The following is a 22,198-nucleotide window of genomic DNA, read 5'->3' as shown; positions in this document are numbered from 1 at the left end:
CGCTTATCGCCACTTTTTCTAGTCGGCAACGAAGAATTACACGACTTGTGCAGACGCAGAGGCGCATCAAGACTTTCAGGCAGCCCATAGCACCAGTACATCAAATTGACAAAAATGACTTACACAAGCGCTGCGCAAATTGCACAAAGTCGAAGATTGAAAGCCGCACATTCAACTACTGCACAGTTTGTGAAGTTCAGTTGTGCTTTACAGCGGCAAGTAGCTGTTTTCTAGAATTTCACAGCGCGAAGAAAAAAAGGCTATGACTGGAGAAAGTTGGCTCCCTTAAGGTACATAAAAACACCTGTGTCCCAAGTCATATTTTTTTTCTTTTTATAACTAATTGAATTATTCACGTTTTTATTGTTGTTTTGGAACTCATAAAGAACAAAAAATAGCGTTTATTTTATTTTCCCGTCTCTCGTTTTCTTGTTTACCTGAGAGGGTTAAGGCGATGTGCTGGGAGCAACAATGACCAAAGAGATGTCCGAGTAGTCCTCTCTGGTGCTGAGAAGGCCCTGAAGATTGGCATAGTTTGTTTCGCAAAACAGCAATGTTCTTGATTCTGCAAACCACCCACTTGGAGCACTAAGCACAGCAACTAAGCCTGCAGTGACCCGGAGTATGAATTATTTCCACCAGAGGTAAAAAGGGTCCTTGGTGATCTCATCACGAACAAAAAAACTTGCTGCGTAAAGCAGACACTGCGGCACTCTCCACGGTAGGAGGCTAGCTGGCTCGTGTTGTGCATTAGAAGTTGGGATTGCAGCTTCTGCACTGCTCTTCTCAAACGGCCTGCCTCATCTAGACCCAGCAACAGCACGATACATCAAAATAGAGGTGGGCTGCTTTTCTTTATTTGTCCCTTGGGTTTGTTTTATGTGCTTCACACTCTGCGGATATACATTGAGGTGAAGCTAAACAAAAGGAGGCGTCTGACAAAGTCCCTTCAAGTTGCAGTTGGGACTATAGTGGATGTATTCGTAGAACATGGGACATTAAAATGAGCATTCAGTGACCACCTGAGAGAGCTTTCGAAAACATTTTCTTTAAGTTCTTCAGACCGTTTTTCTCTAACTATGCCTTGTTTGTCAGATAGACAGGAGTGACAGTCATGCCACTTACATCCAAGCCGCTTTTTATACCCCTGTCAAGCGGGAGTTAAGTGTACTTATGGAGAGTGTCACTTGCTGTGCACGTTTTCAGGTCTAAACGTCGCAAGTCGAGTGTCATTCACAGAACAGTGCACTCCCGTCGGAGTGCGTTCAAGGAATACACTTTAAGGGTCGAGTGCGTAACCTCAACAGCAGTGACTTTGAAAGGACAATATGTAGGGTGTATAAAAGCATTAACAAGTTCATTTTACTTCGTATAACACTATATAAAAAATACTTGTTTGTTATTGCTACCAGCGAAGCAACACAACAAAGGAACGCGATCAGATGCAACTCCGTTGCACGCCGCCATCTTGTCGTGGCTGGTCTTGGCTTTTCTTCAATTTTTGTTTGGCCGCACTTGGTGACACGCGCGCGTGAACAGCCAGATAGGGGGCTAGATCGCTGCTGACATGCACGGAAGTACGTCATACCCACGTGACAACTTTCTCGTGACGTCACGTGTAGCGCGTTTCCGGCTAGCGTGGCGCTCTTTTTAACTTTTGCTTCTGCCATGCACGGATATGCGTCATACCCACGTGACAGCTTTCTCGTGACGTCAATCGTTTTCGGAAAATACAGCGTGCTCTTCGATTCAAGTCAGCAACAGGTGCCATTTCACTCAATTGTGCTGCTGGTGCTGTTTGACAGAGGCTCCTCATGGAAGTGTTCTCGACCTGCTGAAGTGCGACGATGTCAACGCAAGCCAAATGCATCTTTTTTTCTTTGCGCAATCATTGCATCTTAGCGTTCCTTGTTGCTGTCAATGGGATTTAGCATATATTCAGTTCTGTACTTTTGCGTTTTTAGGTTAGTTTGCTCATTTGTAGGCACACGTGTACGAGCTTTGTCGAACACTGTTGTCTTAACACTTTGTCTCCGCGCTGCAAGGTTTATAAAGTTTCAGGTTTTATTCCCTTTCATTTGTAATCATTGCAGTAGCTTGTATACAAGAGAGGCATTATAGTTTCTCAGCGTTTGCGTTAATCGTTGCGAACTGCACACGTAGAACAGCTTGCATGTTGAGTTGCTTGTCGGTTTATTGTAAGCAAAACGAGCTGTCAGTGCAAATCGTTGTCGCAGTACAGTGATTAGAAGTTCTTGAATAGAAGTTTTCTACTTTTATTCACCTGTTGCGCGGCACAGGTCTACATGCGTCGCGTTTTGGTGGCATGGCGAATATATGGTAGAATACCTTGACCAGTATTTTCCATTGCATCATGGTCTCGCTGTTGACGTTAGTGCACACAGAGGAATAAAGATTGAGCATTTGCTCTTGCGGATAGCTACTCAGCTAAACGACATTGATGTCCTCATTGTGCATGTTTGCACTAACAACTGCCTGGAGAGTGTCAGCACATACATGGAGAAGTAGCGTTGGTTAGCTTGCGGCATCGTTGAGAGGAAACCTTCGGCGCTAGTAGCGTTTTCCGCTGTTCGCCCACGCGGGCAGAACGAGTATAGAGCTCGAGAAAGCCAGACCACTCGGCTGCTCCGCATGAACGAGCAGTACACAGAGGTGAGCGCTGCATTACAGCGGGGCTTCCACCTTCTGGGTGACTTAGTCGACCTTTGGGGCAGCTACCACGGCCGCGATAGTGTGCACCCGAGCCGGCGAGGAAACCACGTCCTGGCGGAATTTCTCTACCAGGAGGCCTGTACCCTGGCTACTCTTGCTTAGAGGCGATGCATTCACACAAGCTATCAGGAAAGTTGGAAATCCTTATCTTGGACTGGATGGGCTGAGCCGGACAGAGAGAGTATCATTTATGACGATTTACTCCTTCTAGGGTCACCTGCTTTTATTTCAGGAGCAGTCAGCAAGCCACCCACAACAGCCACTCCCGTCCAGGGAACAAGGAGCAATCCTTTCCGAAGGCCCGGCACCGACTGCTCCCATCTAGAATTTGGGGAGCTGGCTTTGCAATCGTGGGCGATGTCCGTGTCCAGCTCAAAGGTTGCAAGCTCGGCTCGGGTGTACCCACTTGGAGAATGAATAAGAGGAGGCTTCAAGGCTTTGTGTCAGCTACGAAGCCTATGAATCTCAGTCGAGGTGCAAGCAACCACCTGTGCCGAGGTGCCAGGTGGAGCCTCACAGGTTTGAAGTTTATTTTCATTTCATAATCTCCTAAAAGAAGTGCAGGATGAAAAGTAATGTATTCCATATAAAAGTGAGTAAAGTACTTTGTCCTTACTTCTAGTTTTGCGCAAGAGAATAAAATATGGTTAACCGTAGCTTCATCTCGGCATTCTTCGCAAACAGGTTTGTCTTGTTTTGTCAGCAGGAAATTGTGTTGTGTTGGGTTTTATGGCACAGGCAGCTAAGGCCATCATGTGACAAGCTCAAGGTATAGAATTGGTTTTTTTAGAATGTTTAGGAATATGAAACATCGCCGATGGTGTAGATGGCATAAAATATTGAACTTTTGTGTTGTGTTGGGTAAGGTTTTATGGCACATACACAGCTAAGGTCGTCATGCGCCAAGCTCAAGGTATAGAATTGGTCTTCTGTTGAACGTCTAGGAAAATGAAAAATCGTCGATGGTGTTGATGGCCTAAAAATATTTAACTGCCTAGTAATAACAGAGAAGAAGAAATATGGAAATAGCTAATGGTAAAAGCCCCAGAGAAGGTCAGGTAGCATCAGCGGCTCTCCTTGCCTGGGCAAGAGTCTTGAGGCTTGCAATTAATCAGATAAAAAAGCCTCAGCCTTCTTCTGAGGAATGAGAAAGTGGCTGAGGTGTATCATGCAATAAAGCGAACCAGTGGTTCAAGATTTACAGTTCGTCAAGTACCTCTGCTTCTTTTAAAAAGCTAAAAACAGAAGGTATGTTAACGATGGCATTATCATGAGATAATGCTATAAGAGCAGTGCTGGATGAAAAGGAATGCATTCATTATCAAATTAAGTAAAATGCTTCTTTTTCAGTGTTTCAAATTTCACACATCAAAAGAAAATGTGATTAACAGTAATATCATCTCCGCATTCGCAAACAGGTTTATCTTGTTTTGTTAGAAAGAAGTTGCGCGTAAGGTGCGTACGGCCTATCCAGAGACGGCATAAAATCACTTCCTTAGAACGTTCCTGGTGAACACGAGATTTAAATTCACCTAAACCCGGTTTTACCAAGTGTAGTTCATTATTCACTTCGCCATTCCATGCCGACTTCCATTTTTCTCTTAATTTACGCTGTACTAAGTTTATGCAATCCTTAAATAGTATACTTACTTTTTTGTTTCCTTGCCACGAGCTTTAGCAGCGCAGAAATCTGCCCTCTCTTTGCCTCTTATTCCGACATGACTGGGAACCTAGCAGAATTTTGTTTTGTCCTCGAGCTATGGCTGTTACTATCTTGTGTACGATGTCCCCAAGAATCGGAGTGACTGCATTTCTAGAGTGCAGAGCTGTAAGTATATTGAAGGAATCCGTGTAAATAATACTGTTGGTGAGGTTTTCGTTTTCTATATTTGCTACGGCCACACAGACTGCGGAACATTCTGCAGTGAAGAAGGATGAGCACTGTGGAAGTCGTACTGTTTTCTCCGACTTCCCTCGGACCACTGCGCTTCCTACGTAAACGTCCGTTTTTGAACCATCCTATAAAGCTGCGTAAAACTACTGTATTTTTCTTGGAGTGCAACGAATTCTTGTACTATAAGTTGTTGCGGAGTTTGTTTTTTATGGAACTGTGTAAGAGCGAGATCACAGATTGCCGGGAAATTGTACCATGAAGGTAGTGGATCTCGTCTCCGAGCAATGTCTGGTAATGTATCTAGTACGCCGAGGTTTTGGCACAACTCTTCAAAATGCAGGAGGAGTAGCCTGATAGCGAGCAGTTTATTGTTAATCAATGTTCTAGATGGGCACTTTGTGGCTATTGGGTAACATAGGTGTTTAGGCAGTGAGCGAATTTTTAAATTGTATGAGCATGTGAGCATGGTTTTTATATCTGTAAGGGACGGTTCGTTGATTTCTACATAAAGAATATTTATGGGCAACGTCCTGCAAGCACCAGACGAAATATGAAAACCTAAATTATGTATTGGATCTAGTCGTTTCAGGTGGCCTCACTGACCCATATACTATACATCCGTAGTCTAAGGTAGAGCGTACCACGGAGCGATAAATTTGTAAAAGACATGTCCTGTTAGCACCCTAACGTTTACGTGACAGTAATTTGGGTATATTTAGGGATCCGGAGGCTTTCTTTTTCAGTGCTTTTATATGAAGCACGAAATTGAGCTTTTTGTCGAAAGTTAGTGGGACTTCTGAAGGAGTACAATAAGAGCCAGCGTGCTCTTGCGCCCCTGGACTTCCCGGGCCCTTCCAAGATCCCTCCCCCTCTTCCAGACTGACACAGCCCTGGCTGATACAGCCAGGTTGATACCGCCCTGGATACCCCCTCTGGCTCTAGGCCCTTGAATGCACCCCTTTTCCCTCGAAGGCTGTCACGCGCCAGCAGGCCCAGTTCCTGAAGGAGCACCCCAGCCAACTCCCGGGTACCAAATGCCAGCCAAAGAAGCCCCGCCCCCCCAAGACTAAGCCTCAGGACACGGAGACGGCGGTCATCTCAACAGGGGTCCCCGAGGATCTGGTGAGCCTTTCTTCCGAAGACTACCAGCTCACCATTTCTCTCGCAGGCGGCTCCCCCACCCACGTGGAGAGCAGGATCAGCCTTCCGCGGTGCCCGCAACCCTTGCGGACACTACTGCCTCGGAGGGCCCACTTCCTGTTTCCAGCAGGAAACGCTCCCAGGCCCTGGAGTCACTGCTTGCGGCGGCCAGCCAGCAGCTCCATACAGCGTCCTCCAGTGCTGCACACCAGTTCGAGGCCCGCCCTGTAGATTCTATCCTTCCCTCCTCCAGCCACGATGCTGCGGAGGTAAATAAGGAGCCTGCCCACCCTCACCTCTCCTTTCCTGAAGCAGGCAGCCAGGACCACCCTGGCGGAGGGGGTTGGATCCTGGTGCAACGCAAAGCCAGGCATTCAGCAGCTCGGAGATCTTCCCGGTTTTCCACGGTGCTCCAGCCCCTCCAGAGGTTCCTCTCCCTCTGAGACATGGTGAAGGAGGACTACAGCTCCTTCCTGAACTCCCTACCTGGAGTCCTGGAGGTCCGGATCATTCAGCAGCGCAACAAATTCACTGCCGACGACTCCAACGAGGAGTTCCTGGCTTGTCTCATGGGCCCGAGATCGCTCCTCTCCACTCCGGTTAGGGCTTTCGAGGCTTCCCGTCCTCACGGCTGCATCGGGACCATCTTCGGAGGGGACCCAGCGGTGCCAGAGAACGACATCGCGGACACCATCGATGCCACTGTCGACATCCTATGTATCCGGCGCCGCGCCGACGCTGTTACGATCCGTTTTGGTGCAGCCCCCCGGACCAAGTCTAGATCACCGGAATGCAGTTCCAGGTTTGCCCCCTTATCGCCCAGCCCCTGCCGTGCTCCTAGTGTGGAGGCTACAATCACGTAGCTGCCTCCTGCACGAGGCCTCAGCGTTGCATCTTCTACAGCGGGCCCCACCTCCGCAGGGACTGCACGGCCGAGGTGCCCAGGTGCCTCCACTTCAGAGGGCGCCACCGTGCAGTGGACAACACCTGGCCCCACTAGAAAGACCAGAGCCAGGTTACCACAGCCCTCCGCAGGACTGCCAACCCTGGAGCCCGCCGCGCAGTCATTGCCGAGTTCTGCCAGCAGCAGCAGCCCAACAGAGAACTAAAGCCTGCGACAGCCAGGGCTACTGGGGGCGTCAGCTATGCTATGGCCCTGCAGTCACGGAGCCCCAAGACTCCTCGCCTTGCTGCCCGGGTCCAGCCCCTACACGAACACCTGCCCAGGACGACCAGCAGTCGGTGACGGCTGCTCTGCGGCTAGTCGTCCAGTCCCTCCAGCCACAGCTCCCCCCTAATTCAGGGGCTTGTAGGCTGTGTGAGGCAGCTCCCGCTGGAGAGAGCCCCATTAACGGCAATCATGGCCAGCCATAAACGTCCTGGGGCGAGGCCGCATGTCCTGCAGTGGAATGTAAATTCCCTGCGAGTGTGCCATGTCGTCCTCAAGGACCTCCTGTTGCAGGACACATTCAATTTTGATGTCCTTGCTTTACAAGAGACCCATGTTCCAGTGGATGCCGCCCGGCTCCCTGGCTACACAAGCTACACAGGTTGCTCCAGCTGTGCACTGCAGCCCCCTGCCTTTACACCTCCCACCCACAGGAGAGGCCCCGCGCCGCCGTCTACGTGCGGAGCAACCTGCCTCACACCGTTCTTAATGTGGCCTCCCCAGACATGGGCTCAATCGAAGTCTGTTCCACCCGCGTCCGCCTCGGCCATCACGGTGGCTTCCATCTATGTCCCCCCAGTGTACCCTGGGACTGTTCCTGCCCGACGGCTTGCCACTCCCACCTAGGCTAGGATGCTTTGATCTACGGCGATTTTAATTCTCACCACAGGGATTGGGGCGGCCAGACGACCACCATCCGCAGCAGGACGCTCCTAAACGTAGTCTCGGCTGTAGGCCTTCATGTGCTGCAGCCCAGGGCAGCCGCATTCATCCGCCCAGGCCACTTCAAGGTATTGACCTGGCCCTTCTCTCGGAAGCCTGCTGTTACTCCTGGAAGCGGGCTGCAGACACTCTTGGCTCACACCACTTCCCCATCTTCCTGATCTCTGCCTCCCATCAGCATCCAAAGGACAGGCAGTATCATGTCATCAAGTCACCCCAATTCAGGGAGCTCACTAAAGACATTCCTTTTGCAGGGGACTTCCTGGTTTGCCTAGGTCTTGCGCCCAGGTGGCCACGGTAACCGTCTCGTGCCTGCACAGACCCCTGTCCCCGACCTCCGCCTCCTGGGCCTCCGCGCTGCCAGACGCCGAGCCGAACGCAAGGCAGAGAGGATTCGGTTGCCTGTTTACTAGAAGTCCTATCGCAGGATCGATGCCTCCTGCCGGAGAAAGGCCAACCGACGGACAAGAGCGAGCTGGGCTGGCATCTGCCACTCTCTCCAGTCCGCTCGGCAGTCACCCAGGGCCTGGCGACTTTTTCGTTTCCTGCCTCAGGTAGTCACCAGCTGTCACCCTGTTCTGGGTGCAGCCATCGCCCGGGGCGTGTCCTATCAGGCCTAGGCCGAGCAGCTGGCAGACCACTACTCCTTGGCGAGCCTTACATGTCCCATCCCTGCAATTGGTCCCCCTGCCCAGCCATCTCCCGGACGACCCCCTTCCGGCAGGCCTAACCAGTTCTTTTGCAGCCCTGTGTGATGCTCCCAACTCCCCTCAAGAGTTTTTTACAGGCATATTTTTAGCGCAAAGGACGGGACGAGATACAGACAAGACGAGCACGGGCGCTACTGACAACTGCTTTATTGAAGAAAGATCGAGGCATATAAATACATATCTGGCCTGCGCCAGCGCTACCTAACAAGGAACTTGGAATCACAGCAGATGACGCGATAGGAAATTGATCTCAGCATTATACAAAACGACAGACGTGTCACTAACGCAGTTCAGACCCCCTTTCCTGATAAAGAAAGCTTCCAAAGTTTCACGGGCAGTTTTTTGACAACTTCTGCCAAGGATTGAAGCACTCCGGAACCGTGGCTCACACTTGGTGCAAGCAATGCAGTGGGCAACTAAATTCGTGCGTTCCTTATTGTAGATATCTTTAGCATGCTCCCGGAGTCGATCGTTTACGCAGCGCCCTGTCTGGCCGATGTACACCTTGCCACATGACAGGGGAATCCTGTACACGACGTTCATAGCGCACTGCACAAACCGTTTCTCGTGGTTCTTATGGCAGCCCCTTTTTTTGTCTTCGCAAGTAATGCGGCGGCTCAGCTGAGCAAGTTTCTTAGGGGCTGAAAAAACCGTAGGCACGTCAAACCTATTAGCCACCTTTTTCAGGTTGTGGGATACCTTGTGCAGGTACGGTACCACTTCCGGCTTTTGCTGACCATCCATAGTCTTTGCTGCAGATGTGCGCTTACCAGGATTCATTTTCTTGAGGAGCGTTTCCGCGACTGCCATCACGACCGACCCAGGGAAGCCGGCTGAAAACAGCCTACCCAATTGATGCTCAAAACTTGCCTGCATCTCATGGACACACGACTTCCTTAGCGCCAAATCCAAGCAGAGATTTGCAATGCCTCTCTTTACTATTTTCGAATGAGAGGAGTCGTACGGCAAGAGCTCTTTTTGTGCTCGGGGAGAATACGCCCAGCAGACGTGCTTTTCCCTGAACATAAGCCTCAAGTCTAAAAACTGAAGAATCCCTTCGACTGGAAGTTCGTAGGTAAAACTGAGCCCTCTGCCATGTAGTTTAAAATCATCAAGAACACACTGTAGTGTTCGCTCATTAGAAATGGGGCAGAGGTTGTTTAAAACAATTAAAAAGTCGTCCATAAAACGGAAAACTTTAAGGACTTTGTCATTGTTAAAATGATTAAAATGATCGTGTAAAGAGCGATCAATATATGATAAAAAAAATGTTGCACAAGCCAGGGGCGATGCATGAACCAATGCAAATGCCCTTCTTTTGTAGATAAAACTGGTCGTCAAATTTGATAAAAGTGGAACGAAGATAAAATTCTAAAAGGCCTAAAAAGTTGTCTACCGTCAAACCTGCAGCATTCTGGAAAGCCACAGCACCATTTTCATCAATGCAATCTTTGACGGCAGCAAACAATTCAGGGTGAGGCACAGCATAAAAGAGCTCTTCTACATCGATGTAGAAGAGCTCTTTTATGCTGTGCCTCACCCTGATTTGTTTGCTGCCGTCAAAGATTGCATTGATGAAAATGGTGCTGTGGCTTTCCAGAATGCTGCAGGTTTGACGGTAGACAACTTTTTAGGCCTTTTAGAATTTTATCTTCGTTCCACTTTTATCAAATTTGACGACCAGTTTTATCTACAAAAGAAGGGCATTTGCATTGGTTCATGCATCGCCCCTGGCTTGTGCAACATTTTTTTTATCATATATTGATCGCTCTTTACACGATCATTTTAATCATTTTACCAATGACAAAGTCCTTAAAGTTTTCCGTTTTATGGACGACTTTTTAATTGTTTTAAACAACCTCTGCCCCATTTCTAATGAGCGAACACTACAGTGTGTTCTTGATGATTTTAAACTACATGGCAGAGGGCTCAGTTTTACCTACGAACTTCCAGTCGAAGGGATTCTTCAGTTTTTAGACTTGAGGCTTATGTTCAGGGAAAAGCACGTCTGCTGGGCGTATTCTCCCCGAGCACAAAAAGAGCTCTTGCCGTACGACTCCTCTCATTCGAAAATAGTAAAGAGAGGCATTGCAAATCTCTGCTTGGATTTGGCGCTAAGGAAGTCGTGTGTCCATGAGATGCAGGCAAGTTTTGAGCATCAAATTGGTAGGCTGTTTTCAGCCGGCTTCCCTGGGTCGGTCGTGATGGCAGTCGCGGAAACGCTCCTCAAGAAAATGAATCCTGGTAAGCGCACATCTGCAGCAAAGACTATGGATGGTCAGCAAAAGCCGGAAGTGGTACCGTACCTGCACAAGGTATCCCACAACCTGAAAAAGGTGGCTAATAGGTTTGACGTGCCTATGGTTTTTTCAGCCCCTAAGAAACTTGCTCAGCTGAGCCGCCGCATTACTTTCGAAGACAAAAAAAGGGGCTGCCATAAGAACCACGAAAAACGGTTTGTGCAGTGCGCTATGAACGTCGTGTACAGGATTCCTCTGTCATGTGGCAAGGTGTACATCGGCCAGACAGGGCGCTGCGTAAACGATCGACTCCGGGAGCATGCTAAAGATATCTACAATAAGGAACGCACGAATTTAGTTGCCCACTGCATTGCTTGCACCAAGTGTGAGCCACGGTTCCGGAGTGCTTCAATCCTTGGCAGAAGTTGTCAAAAAACTGCCCGTGAAACTTTGGAAGCTTTCTTTATCAGGAAAGGGGGTCTGAACTGCGTTAGTGACACGTCTGTCGTTTTGTATAATGCTGAGATCAATTTCCTATCGCGTCATCTGCTGTGATTCCAAGTTCCTTGTTAGGTAGCGCTGGCGCAGGCCAGATATGTATTTATATGCCTCGATCTTTCTTCAATAAAGCAGTTGTCAGTAGCGCCCGTGCTCGTCTTGTCTGTATCTCGTCCCGTCCTTTGCGCTAAAAATATGCCTGTAAAATCCGAACACCAACTAGCCCAACAACTCACCCTGTTGAAGTATATTTCCCCTCAAGAGCTCCACCAAGCCCTCCACCGCTCTTTGCGGAAGAGCGCTCCTTGGGCAGATGGGCTCACTTTGCAGATGCTGCGGAACCTGGACGCCCCTGAGCAGGCCCGCCTCCTGGATGCCTTCAACAGCATCTGGAACAGCGGCAGCTTGCCAGAGAGCTGTTCCACGGCCATCGTGATTCCTATCCAGAAGGCCGAGAAACCCCTATGGCTCTTTCCTCCTACCGACCTGTCTCACTGACCTCGGCGGCCTGCAAATCCATGGAGTTCATGGCCCTCCAACACCTCTCCTGGATGGCCAGCGCCAGCGGCTTTCTCTCCGAGTATCAGACGGGCTTCCGCAGGCACCGCTGCATGGCAGAATCCATCGCCGACGTGATCTCTTGCCTGGAGGAGGCCAAGCACCAAGGGCATGTCGCCCTCCCGGTCCTCCTGGACGTCCAGGCAGCCTTCGAGAGCCTGCCTCACTTTACCATCGAGCAGACCCTGGACAAATTTGGAGTGACTTGGCGGATGCGTCGTTTCGTAACTGCCTTTCTTTCTAACCGTTCCATGCACGTTCAGGTTGGGGGCCCCTGAGCTCTCCTCGCCCCATCTCCACTGGGGTCCCTCAGGGCTCAGTACTAAGCCCCTTCCTCTTCAACCTTTCATGGTCGCCTCCCAAACGCCATCCAGCAGTGTCGTCACCACAGGCTCTTCTGCTCTTGTGTACAGAGACGACGTCGCCCTCAGGGTCCGTCCCTCCCGGAGGCACATCCCCTCTGCCAGGCAGGCCCTCTAGCGAGCCCTCAAAGAGGTGCACCACTTACTGATGTCCAAGGGCCTGGTGCTCTTCGCCACCTAGTCGGACGCACTCTTCATCCATTCACAAGGTGCACATGCGACATCGAAAATCCGGACCCTGTAGATTGGGGGTACCAACCTCCCCTGGAAGCAGGAAGTGAGGTACCTCGGGCTCACCATCGACCATCGCCTCACTTGGATCCCGGCGGACAAGTCTCTCCTGGTCCACCTGAACCGCGTCGGCCGAGCAGCCGTGCGCCTCCTGGCACTTTGGGAATGGTTGTTCTGCTACCTGGGCCATCCAGCTGTTTAAGGCAGCTGGGACTTCAGCAGTCCTCTATGCCCTTCCCCTGGTGACTCTAAAAACCACCCGGCTCAACCGCCTCGAGTCCACTCGGCGGAAATGGATCCGCCGTCTCTTGGGAGTCCCACGGAGCTCCCAGATCCCGGCCACACTAGCCGAGGAGGGGGTGTTCCCACTGAATCTTCTCTTGCAGAAAGGCCTCACGCACACGCACCGGCTAACCATGTCCCTCACGGTGGAGCCCTCTGTGCACGCCTGACGGTATGCCCCCCACTCCAAGATGGGCAACCTCTCCGCTGCTTACATGAAGTCTCTGAAACCTCCCACCAGCCATCCTGCCCTCCTTCCACCACATACGCGGCCTCCCCTGCAAGTCTCCCCGGACTTCGGAGGCACGTCCAAGTGCCACACACCAGCTGCGGCCCTCAAACTGCTGCTGCTCAAACACCAGCTGCTGCGTTTCTGGATGAGAACAAAGGGTCCACCTTCCTCTTCACCGACGGCTCGGTGCTTCCGACCACAGGACAGGCGGCAGCGGCACTCTTGTCTCCGCAGCTGAACGCGTCCAGGACCTGCAGGCTGCCCTTCTTGGGCAGTTCCACTGCGACTGAGCTGGCCGGACTCCACCTGGCAGCGGACCTTCTTGCGGCCATCCCACAGGGTCCTGTCACAGTCCTCTGCGACTCTCGGCCAGCCCTTCAGCTGCTGTCCAGGCCCCACGACAACGTGTCCTCTACCTCCCTGGTCAAGGCCCGCCTGCAGATTGGAGGTTGTGGGCCACCAGATCACACTGCATGCATTAGGTGCCGGGCCACTCCGCATTGACGGCAACGACCTGGCCCGACGCCCTGGCCAAGTCCACCTACACCGATTGGTCCCCGGTATCATTTGCAGTGATTTCGCCCGGCGTCTCCTTATGTAGATGGTAAAAGCCCTTCACCCAGACTGGAGGATCGCGTCCTACCAGCCCTTACCCAGGCTTTCAGACCAGCTGTCCCGGCGGGATCGAGCCCTCCACCTGCGCCTGCGCATCAGGTGCACGTGGACGCCCTCCAGGTTGTACACCTGCGGCATGGCCCCTCACCTGCGGGGACACGGGGACGCTCGGCCACCTCCTGCTGGCGTGCCTGACACATGAGCCGCCCAGGCGACGACTTGAGTCGGGATAGCGGGCACTTTCTCTCCCGTCTACCACGGAGCACAACCTCCTCTTCCCGGCTCGCAGCCAGCTCCTGGCACGTTGGATCCTCCTCTCCTTCCGCGAGGAGACTGGCCTAAGCATCCTCCTCTAGACCTTCGCCCCGGTAAGTATGAGGTGACGGCTCTAAGGTCACCGAGGCTCCTTCCTCCCGCCCGGTGCTTGCACACATTCGCAGTGCACCGAGGCTCCCCTTCCCCCCTCCGGTGCTTGCACATTCCCAGCGCACCACGGCTCCCCTCCCCGTTTTGAGCTGATGTTGCTGCTGCGGCGGTGCGACTCCATGACTGCTGACTGTGTTCAAAAGGCCAAGGACCTCAACGGAAGCAACGGCGATCCCCTACCCCCTACATCCCCTTCCCCCCCTCGCCTGGTCCCCAAGACTGATGCCCAAAGGGCCAACATACATCAGAATCAGTATCCCCCTCCCCACAATATTTCATAGCACCAATCATCAACACCACTACCTCAGTTCTGTCTGGACCTCCGAGGAGAGCGGATGTCCCCCGCTTCTCCTCCCCTGAAGTTTTTGCGCCTATTGACGACTGTCATCCCCCAGCCCTTGCGGAACCTGGCACAACCTCCTGCCCGCCCTTTGGACGAGCTCAAGGAACCCCGCGCACGCTCAGCGCCGTCCAGCGCCCTTCTGACCCTACTAGAGATTCCCCAGTGCCCGTCGACCATTAGACGGCCACACACCTACTCCAAGTCGGCCTTTCTACCCGTCGACCGCTTCGATGGCCAGGTAGCCGTCGCCCACCGGGAGAGCCTCTCCAGGCCGTCGTCGTCAGCTGCAGCGGCCACGACCCATGTTCATGCAAGCCCCCAGCGGCCGGCACTGCAGACTACGATGGCGGCGATCTGGCCACCATCTCAAGGCCTGCTGTGCTTCCCCGGACAAGAGAGTGGCCTTCCTCCTGCCCTACGCCCTGCCCGAGCGCGCTGGTGCGTGCGGGGTCTCTTCGCGCTCCCCCCCCCAGGGCAGTTTCCAGCAACCCCGTCCTGCTGCCATCCGCTGCAGCTCCCATCGGTCCTCGTGGCGCCGCTTGGACTGCCGGTCCTCGTGACGCCAGCTGACTGACGTCCCTGCTGTCCAAACAGCGCCCCACGCGCCGCCGGAAACGGCGGTACACAGAGTTCCCCACCGCGCTGCTACCCCCTAGCAGTCTACAGCGGCTACTACCTTCCGCCGCGTGGTTACACCAACAAGGTGGCCTTCTGCAGACAGCCCCAGATGCCTGCAGTCCTCGCTGAGCCTCTGGTTAGCCTTTGAACTGGTCATAGGCCATGCTGCTTGCATCCGGCAAGCCCCTGACGCACGAGCGCCACTCCCAGTGCGCGCTGTTCATCCTCCCGTCACCTGGTGCTGCTGCTGATGCTGCTGCTGTGGTGAGCCTGCTGTCTGCTACTCCAGAGGACCAGCTAACGCCGCGCCCATGGCTTATGTGCAGTGAAGTGACGAAAGTGACAGTGTCGACACAGACTCCTGTCCCCCCCCCCACATCCCCTCCCCTGGTCCCCAAGAGTGATGCCCAAAGGGCCAACATACGTCGGCACTAGTATCCCCCTCCCCACAATACCTCATAGCATCAACCTACCTACCTACCTGAGTTGGCCTCATCTCCAAGCCGAGCGGCCTCGTCACCCTGCTCGACTACGGAAATCGCGGCTTTGCCTCTGTGTGCGTCATTTACGGACCTCTGCGTGCTGTACTTCTTATTTTGCCCTTTCCCCAGTGCGGCGCAGCGATCAGAGATTACTGCAAGCATCGCCCACCACCAACTTTCTACATTTTTTTAATAACCTCCATCCATCCAATCCGCCTGTGCACGTTGCACGTCTACCTACGTCTACCCCATCTTGAGCTTTTGTCACCTGTTGCGATTGCAGTGCGGACGTTTCGTTGGCTTCGTTTAAATCTCGGGCCCTGTTTGTAATTCTGGGTGGTGGAGGGGAATACCATGCCCATTTCCACTGTACACAGTGGTAGAGATGATGAAAGCGGCCTGGACGGAGGTGACGGCCACTGGCGAGCGGAATTGGTTCCTCGGGGCCGGCTTCAGTCTGATGCATGGTTTCTAACATTAACTCAGAAGCACTAACAAACAGCATTCAGTCACCACCTTCTCTTAAGCTGGACACTCAGCAAAAGATATTCTGTTGGGTATATAAAGAACTTGAAACTATGTCTAAGACTGCAGCAAATATTGCTTCCATGAGTAGTGAGAAAGAGGCACGGGAAAACGTATCGGCCATTAAGGCATTTGCAAGGCAGATCGCTTGGACATATGTACAGCACAGTCAGAGTAGCATAAATTTGCAAGGCCTGGAAAATCAAACAAGCCGACCAGTTCAAGGAAGCACTATAAATGCATGTACAAGAAGTAATTCTGGGAGCATCAAGCTTGTAATATCGTAGTTAAGGCCAGAAGAGGGCGTCATAAAAAAAGTGAAAACCACTAAGCGGGTGTTTTCAGTGCAGCATAATCGAACAAGCCTTGCTTTTGTTAATGCTGATATGTTGCGGCTTTACAACAGTTACTAACTATATGACAAAGACCTAGACAGTGTCATAAATATTGCCCGAAATTTGATTCACAAGAACTTTCCTCAAATAGAAGGGTTTCAAGATGTTTTACTGGCCCAAGGGCTTGTTTTCTCAAGTAAAATGCCCATTTGCTCAGATCCTGCACACTTCCAACCCAGAGCACTGGCTTACTATCACTAATGCAGGAGCACGCTTAAATACTGTATATGCGCACGATTATTTTCAACAATATATTCCCCCTGATGCTGTTAAACAGATGTGACACATATTAAAACTTTCGTCTCCAACATTGACCATCTGCAACAAACCCGCAATAAACCAAGGCCTCACTTTAGACTGTGGCTTGATTGCAATTGCTAATATGTTTTTACAAATCATCTGACAAAGACCCATCATCTGTCAATCTTTAGCAGTGTATCCTACGCAGCCATTTACTCAACTGTTTAAAGAAAGGTGCCATGCAGTATTTCTGAGAAATTAATTCTTTAACTGTCCTTGAACAATTTACAATGTGTCTGCAGGCCGCCAATGATTGGCCTAGTGGCCGAAAATGTCAAATTTTGTCTATGCCTAAACAGGTTTCAGCGGAAATGTGTAGAGGACTTAATAGGAATTTTAGGTGGCAAGGTATTCTTTTGCTCCAAGTCATGCTCACTAAGGCTAAGGGTCTCCCATTCTAACGCTTGTTCATTTGTGTGTCTGACATCAAGAACCCCATCCTCCTCTCTGCTTTGTACCCCTTAATTCATGTGTAATAGCAGTGTTGCTCAAACTCTGTGCTAATTGTCTTGTACTATGTTCGTTTTATTTTATATTGATACGGGAATAAAAGAAGAGGCGGAGAGCGAGCGCGAGCGGCGAGCGCGCGGCTCTAGCACGAGGGAGATAGAACGAGAAAGCTTGGCCGCCGCCGGTCGTGCTTCGCCGGCTCTCCTCCGTACTGCTGCTATATTTCTCTGGGCGGGCCCGTGGCCACCCCGTGGCATCCCACACCGTAACATTTTGGTGGCAGCGGTGAGATCATGCCGCTCACCCCGCTCCCAGAATCAAGCACCCGACGTGCCAGACGACAGGAGTCCACCACCAGCCGATAGCGCCGACGACGCGGCGGCCGGCGCCGCTAGACCTAGGCGCTCGGAGAGGCTCGGTTCTTCGCAGCAGCCGGACGCCGGTGTTGAGCGCCTCCTGGATACAGTCACCCAACGGATGGACGCATGGGAGGCCCGTCTGACTGCCCAGGCTGGGGAGATGGAAGCTCTCCGGCGCGAACTCCGTCGCCTGGTGCCAGCCGAGCCGAGCACCGGTCAGGTGCCTTTGGGCGTCCCCGCCGCCGCTGTTTACGGCTCTGCCGTCGCTGGGCCTGCGGTCGTGGCCGCCAATGGCGTGCTCGGCGCGGGTGCGTCCTCGCCGCAGTGTTCGTTGGACGTTGTGGAATTGCCCACATTTGACGGCACCATCTCGTGGGATGCTTACCGCATCCAGCTGGACGGTATTGCGGCGGCGAGAGGCTGGGACGAGCAAATGAAGGCATGGATGCTCGTTGCAAAACTGAGGGGCCGCGCCACCGAGCTGCTGCAGAACGTGCCGCCCGACCAGCTGGGCTCTTACACTGTTCTGGCGGGCCTCCTCGCCGACCACTATGGTGCCTCAGGTCAACCCCGTGTGCAGTACCACCGCCTGCGAGCCCGCCGTCAAGAGCCCGGGGAGACGTACCAGGACCTCGCCGCCGCCATTGAGCGCCTGGCTCTGCAGTCGCTGCCGGGAGCGCCTCAGAACGCCGTGGCCCTGGTCGGCACCGAGGCGTTTGTCGACGCCATCCGACTCCCCGAGGTGCAGCGCTTGGTCCGCTCTGGCCGTCCTGATTCCGTCCGCGCCGCCATGGCGCTCGCCATCGAGGCGGAATTGACTTTGCTGGCCACGCGGGGGTCGCCACCGTCTGCCGAGCGCAGCGTCCGGGTGCAGGCTCCTCGGTCCGCAGCCCCAACTGCGGCCTCTATCCGACGCCTGCGTAACGACGTCCGCATGACCTGCTTCCGCTGCGGCCTGCGGGGACACTACGCGAGGGACTGTGCCGGCCCTCCAACGTCGGGAAACGATTTGGCGGAACTCCGGGGGCACCGTACCGCCGAATCCACGTCCACGTCCACGTCCACGGCCACGTCCGTCCCCACACTCCTTCGTTCTCCGCGTCCCCTTCTTTCGTCGGCGCCGATTACCACTGATGCTCCTTACGTGCTCGTCGACGTCGCCCTGCTTGACCGGCACGTAAAGGCCTTGGTTGACACTGGAGCGGCTGTCAATGTACTGCACAAATCGTTTGTTGCTAACGCGCCCCACCTGCTTCTGCCAGCCGCCAAAACCCGGCTCTTAGCTTTTAACGGCACCCCTGTGGAGCAAGTCGGACGTGTCGTCGTCAACCTGACAGCACTTGGAAATACCATCTCCACCGAGTTTGTTGTCGCAGACAGCCCTATTTGGCCAGTGGTCCTCGGGTGCGGGTGGTGCCAAGCAAGCCGGAGTCGTCCTTAATTTTACTAGAACCAAACCACGGGCGAGCCGAACTCTCTGTGGGCCGGGCTGGCTTAGCCGGGTTTCCAGCCTCGGTGTCGCCCTGTGGCAGTCCCTGGTGTCGGCGACCAAGCGTGCCTCAGCATCTCTGCGTGACCTCGCGACGAAGTGGCCGTGTCGAGTCAAGCCGTTCGACGTCACTACCGTGACTGTGGCGTCCGCCGTGACCCTGCCACCGGATGCGGCAACGTGGGTGTATGCCAAGCTTGACAGTCCGGTCACAGCAGACGTGCTGTTCGAACCCATCCGGTGTTCAGCTCCAGCCCGTCAGATGACCTCCCCTCGAAGCCTTCTGCCTGTGCTCAAAGGAGAGGCCCCACGTATTTATACTCAACATCAGCAGCGTACCTCTGCGCTGACTCCCGGCACGCAATTGGGCACAGCCTCAGTTTTGGACCCCGGGTCACCAGTGGCGTCTCTGCAACCTGAAGCCACGCCTCGCCACCCTCCAGCGCCGGCGATCCTATCATGGGAAGAATTTAACTTTGGACCCAGCCTGACCTGCGCGGAGCTCGCCTCTCTGAAGACCTTGCGGCTCGAGCATCGCAGTTGCCTTGCTCTCAGCGCCGGTGAACTCGGGTGCACGTCCTGGGCTCAACACCGGATCAACACCGAAAAACCGCGGGCCCGTTCATCACCAACCTCGCCGCGTAGCGCCAGCCGAACGGAGAGTCATCCAGCAGCACGTGTGCGACATGCTTGACCAGGGAATCATTGCCCCTTCTTGTAGCCCTTGGTCCTCCCCTGTCGTCCTTGTGCGCAAGAAGGATGGAACATTCCGCTTCTGCGTTGACTATCGGAAGCTAAATGCTATTACTAGTTGCGACGTGTACCCGCTGCCTCGCCTCGACGATGCGCTTGACCGCCTGAAGGGGGCCCGTTATTTTTCCACGCTAGATCTGCTCTCGGGCTACTGCAGGTGCCTGTTCACCCCGATGATGCGGAAAAGACGGCTTTCGTGACTCCCGACGCCTTTACCAGTTCAACCGTATGCCCTTCGGTCTCTCGAACGCTCCAGCCACCTTCCAGCGTCTCATGGACCGAGTCTTAGGCCATTTGAAGTGGACTATGGCGTTGGTCTACCTGGATGACGTAATTGTCTACGCGGCTACATTTGAAGTACACCAGAGACGCCTCAAACTCGTCCTCGAAGCCTTTACCTCTGCTGGCTTCGCTTAAAACCAAAAAAATGTTTCTTCGGTTTCGCGGAGGTGACGTACTTGGGTCACGTTGTGAGCCGCATGGCATCCGTCCCGACCCTGAAAAGCTAAAAGCGCTTACAGCTTACGAAGCTCCACCACCGCCAAGGAGCTCAAAAGTTTCCTTGGATTTGCTTCGTATTTCCGTCGTTTCATTCCGGAATTTGCCAAGCGCAGCGCTCCATTGACCGCCCTGCTGAAGAAGAATGCACCGTGGAGTTGGACGCAGGCCCAACAGCTCGCGTTTCTTGACGTCAAGCACGCCCTCCTCGAGCCTCCTACATTGGCCCATTACGACGAATCGGCCCCCATCGTCCTCCACACGGATGCCAGCCAAGATGGGCTCGGCGCTGTCCTCCTGCAAGAAGACGAGTCTGATGACCACAAAGTCCTAGCTTATGCCAGCCGCCAGCTTTCTTGACGTTGAGCGCCGCCGCCACTCTTCAGAACTCGAGTGCCTCGCCGTTGTTTGGGCCGTCGAGAAGTTCCGTCCCTACCTCTACGGCCGTCACTTCACCATAGTCACGGACAATAGCGCTCTCACTTGGCTGCAGTCCGCCAAACATTTGAATGCCAAGATTGCACGCTGGTCCCTGCAACTTCAAGAGTACAATTTCACAATAGTGCATCGGCGCGGCTCTGCCCATCAAGATGCCGATTTCCTTTCTCGCCACCCTTGTTCCGTGACGGCTTTGACGGACCTGAGGACTGCACAAACGCAAGATCCCGCCATTGCTGCCATAATCCACTCCCTTGGCACCGCCGCCGGCGCAGGCCTCCGCCAACTACGCCGGGTCTATCGAATGAAGGACGACCTCTTGTGTCATGTGAAGCGGCTCCGTGGTCGACCACCCGTCTGGTTGCCAGTTGTGCCGGCAACACTGCGGCCGCAAATCTTCCGCGGCTTACACGACGCTCCCACGGCTGGTCACTCTCATGGCATTATACCGATCATTAATAATTTAAAACAAACATCTTCTAGCGGAATCGATGGCAATAATAGCAAATTTCTTCGGAATACTGTTGAATATACCTCTCTCATTTTGGAAAGCATATTCTCACAGTCGTACCATGATGGCGTACTACCCGAGGACTGGAAAACTGCTATGGTCATACCTGTACATAAAGCCGGTGACAAACAGAACCCATCTAACTATCGACCCATCTCTCTCACATCAATACCCTGCAAAATAATGGAACATATAGTTCTCACTCACCTTGTTAATTTTCTTGAAGATAATAGCTTCTTTTCTCTGACTCAGCATGGCTTTCGGAAAGGTTTCTCCTGTGAAACTCAATTACTTTCCTTTACTTCCCCCCCCCCCTATGTAATCCCTCTTCTGGAGGGCCTTTAGGGGTAACTTGAATAAAATAATAAATAAATCTGCACTTCTACTTAGACTCCGCGTTTTCCACAGACTGCATATTTCTCGACTTCGCTAAGGCATTCGATAAAGTTAACCATTCATTACTTCTATATAAACTCAGCATTCTAAATATTGACCCTTCTGTTCTGAACTGGATTCGCGCGTTTCTTTTTTCTCGCCTTCAGTTTGTGCATGCTAATGACACTAATTCTTCTACCGTGCCAGTTGGTTCTGGGGTTCCTCAAGGATCTGTCCTTGGCCCTTTACTGTTCCTGATTTATATTAATGATCTGCCTGCTACTGTTAACTGTAGGATTTGTTTGTTTGCCGACGACTGCGTGATTTACCGTAAATAACTAACGATTCCGATATTCGCTCTCTCCAGGTCGATCTTAATAACATACTAGACTGGTGTCATAATTGGAAAATGGAACTAAATATTAAAAAATGCAAATCTATGAGAGTTTCACGTTCAAATACTACTTGTCCTCCTTATTTTCTTCACAGTCATCCCCTTGAAAGCGTAAGATCGTACCGGTATCTTGGCATACATATAACTAACACCCTGTCCTGGAAACTTCATATAGAACATATAGCATCTAAAGCAAACAAAACGCTTGGTTATCTTCGAAGAAATTTTACACTTGCTCCATCTTCATTAAAATCATTATTATACATGACCTACGTACGACCGCAAATGGAATACGCTTCATCTATATGGGACCCTGGACCGGTCTCACTGACACAGGTTCTGGAAACTGTCCAGAATCGTGCAACTAGATTCATTTTAGGCAATTACCGTCGTACATCTAGCGTCACCCAAATGAAAAAGTCTTTAAACCTCCTGCCCCTAGCTACCCGCCGTAAG

The sequence above is a fragment of the Amblyomma americanum genome, chromosome 9 (assembly GCF_052857255.1).
Source record: "Amblyomma americanum isolate KBUSLIRL-KWMA chromosome 9, ASM5285725v1, whole genome shotgun sequence".
In the NCBI taxonomy this organism is placed as follows: Eukaryota; Metazoa; Arthropoda; class Arachnida; order Ixodida; family Ixodidae; genus Amblyomma; species Amblyomma americanum.
The sequence above is the reverse complement of the archived record's forward strand: the minus strand, read 5'-3'. Positions refer to the sequence as shown.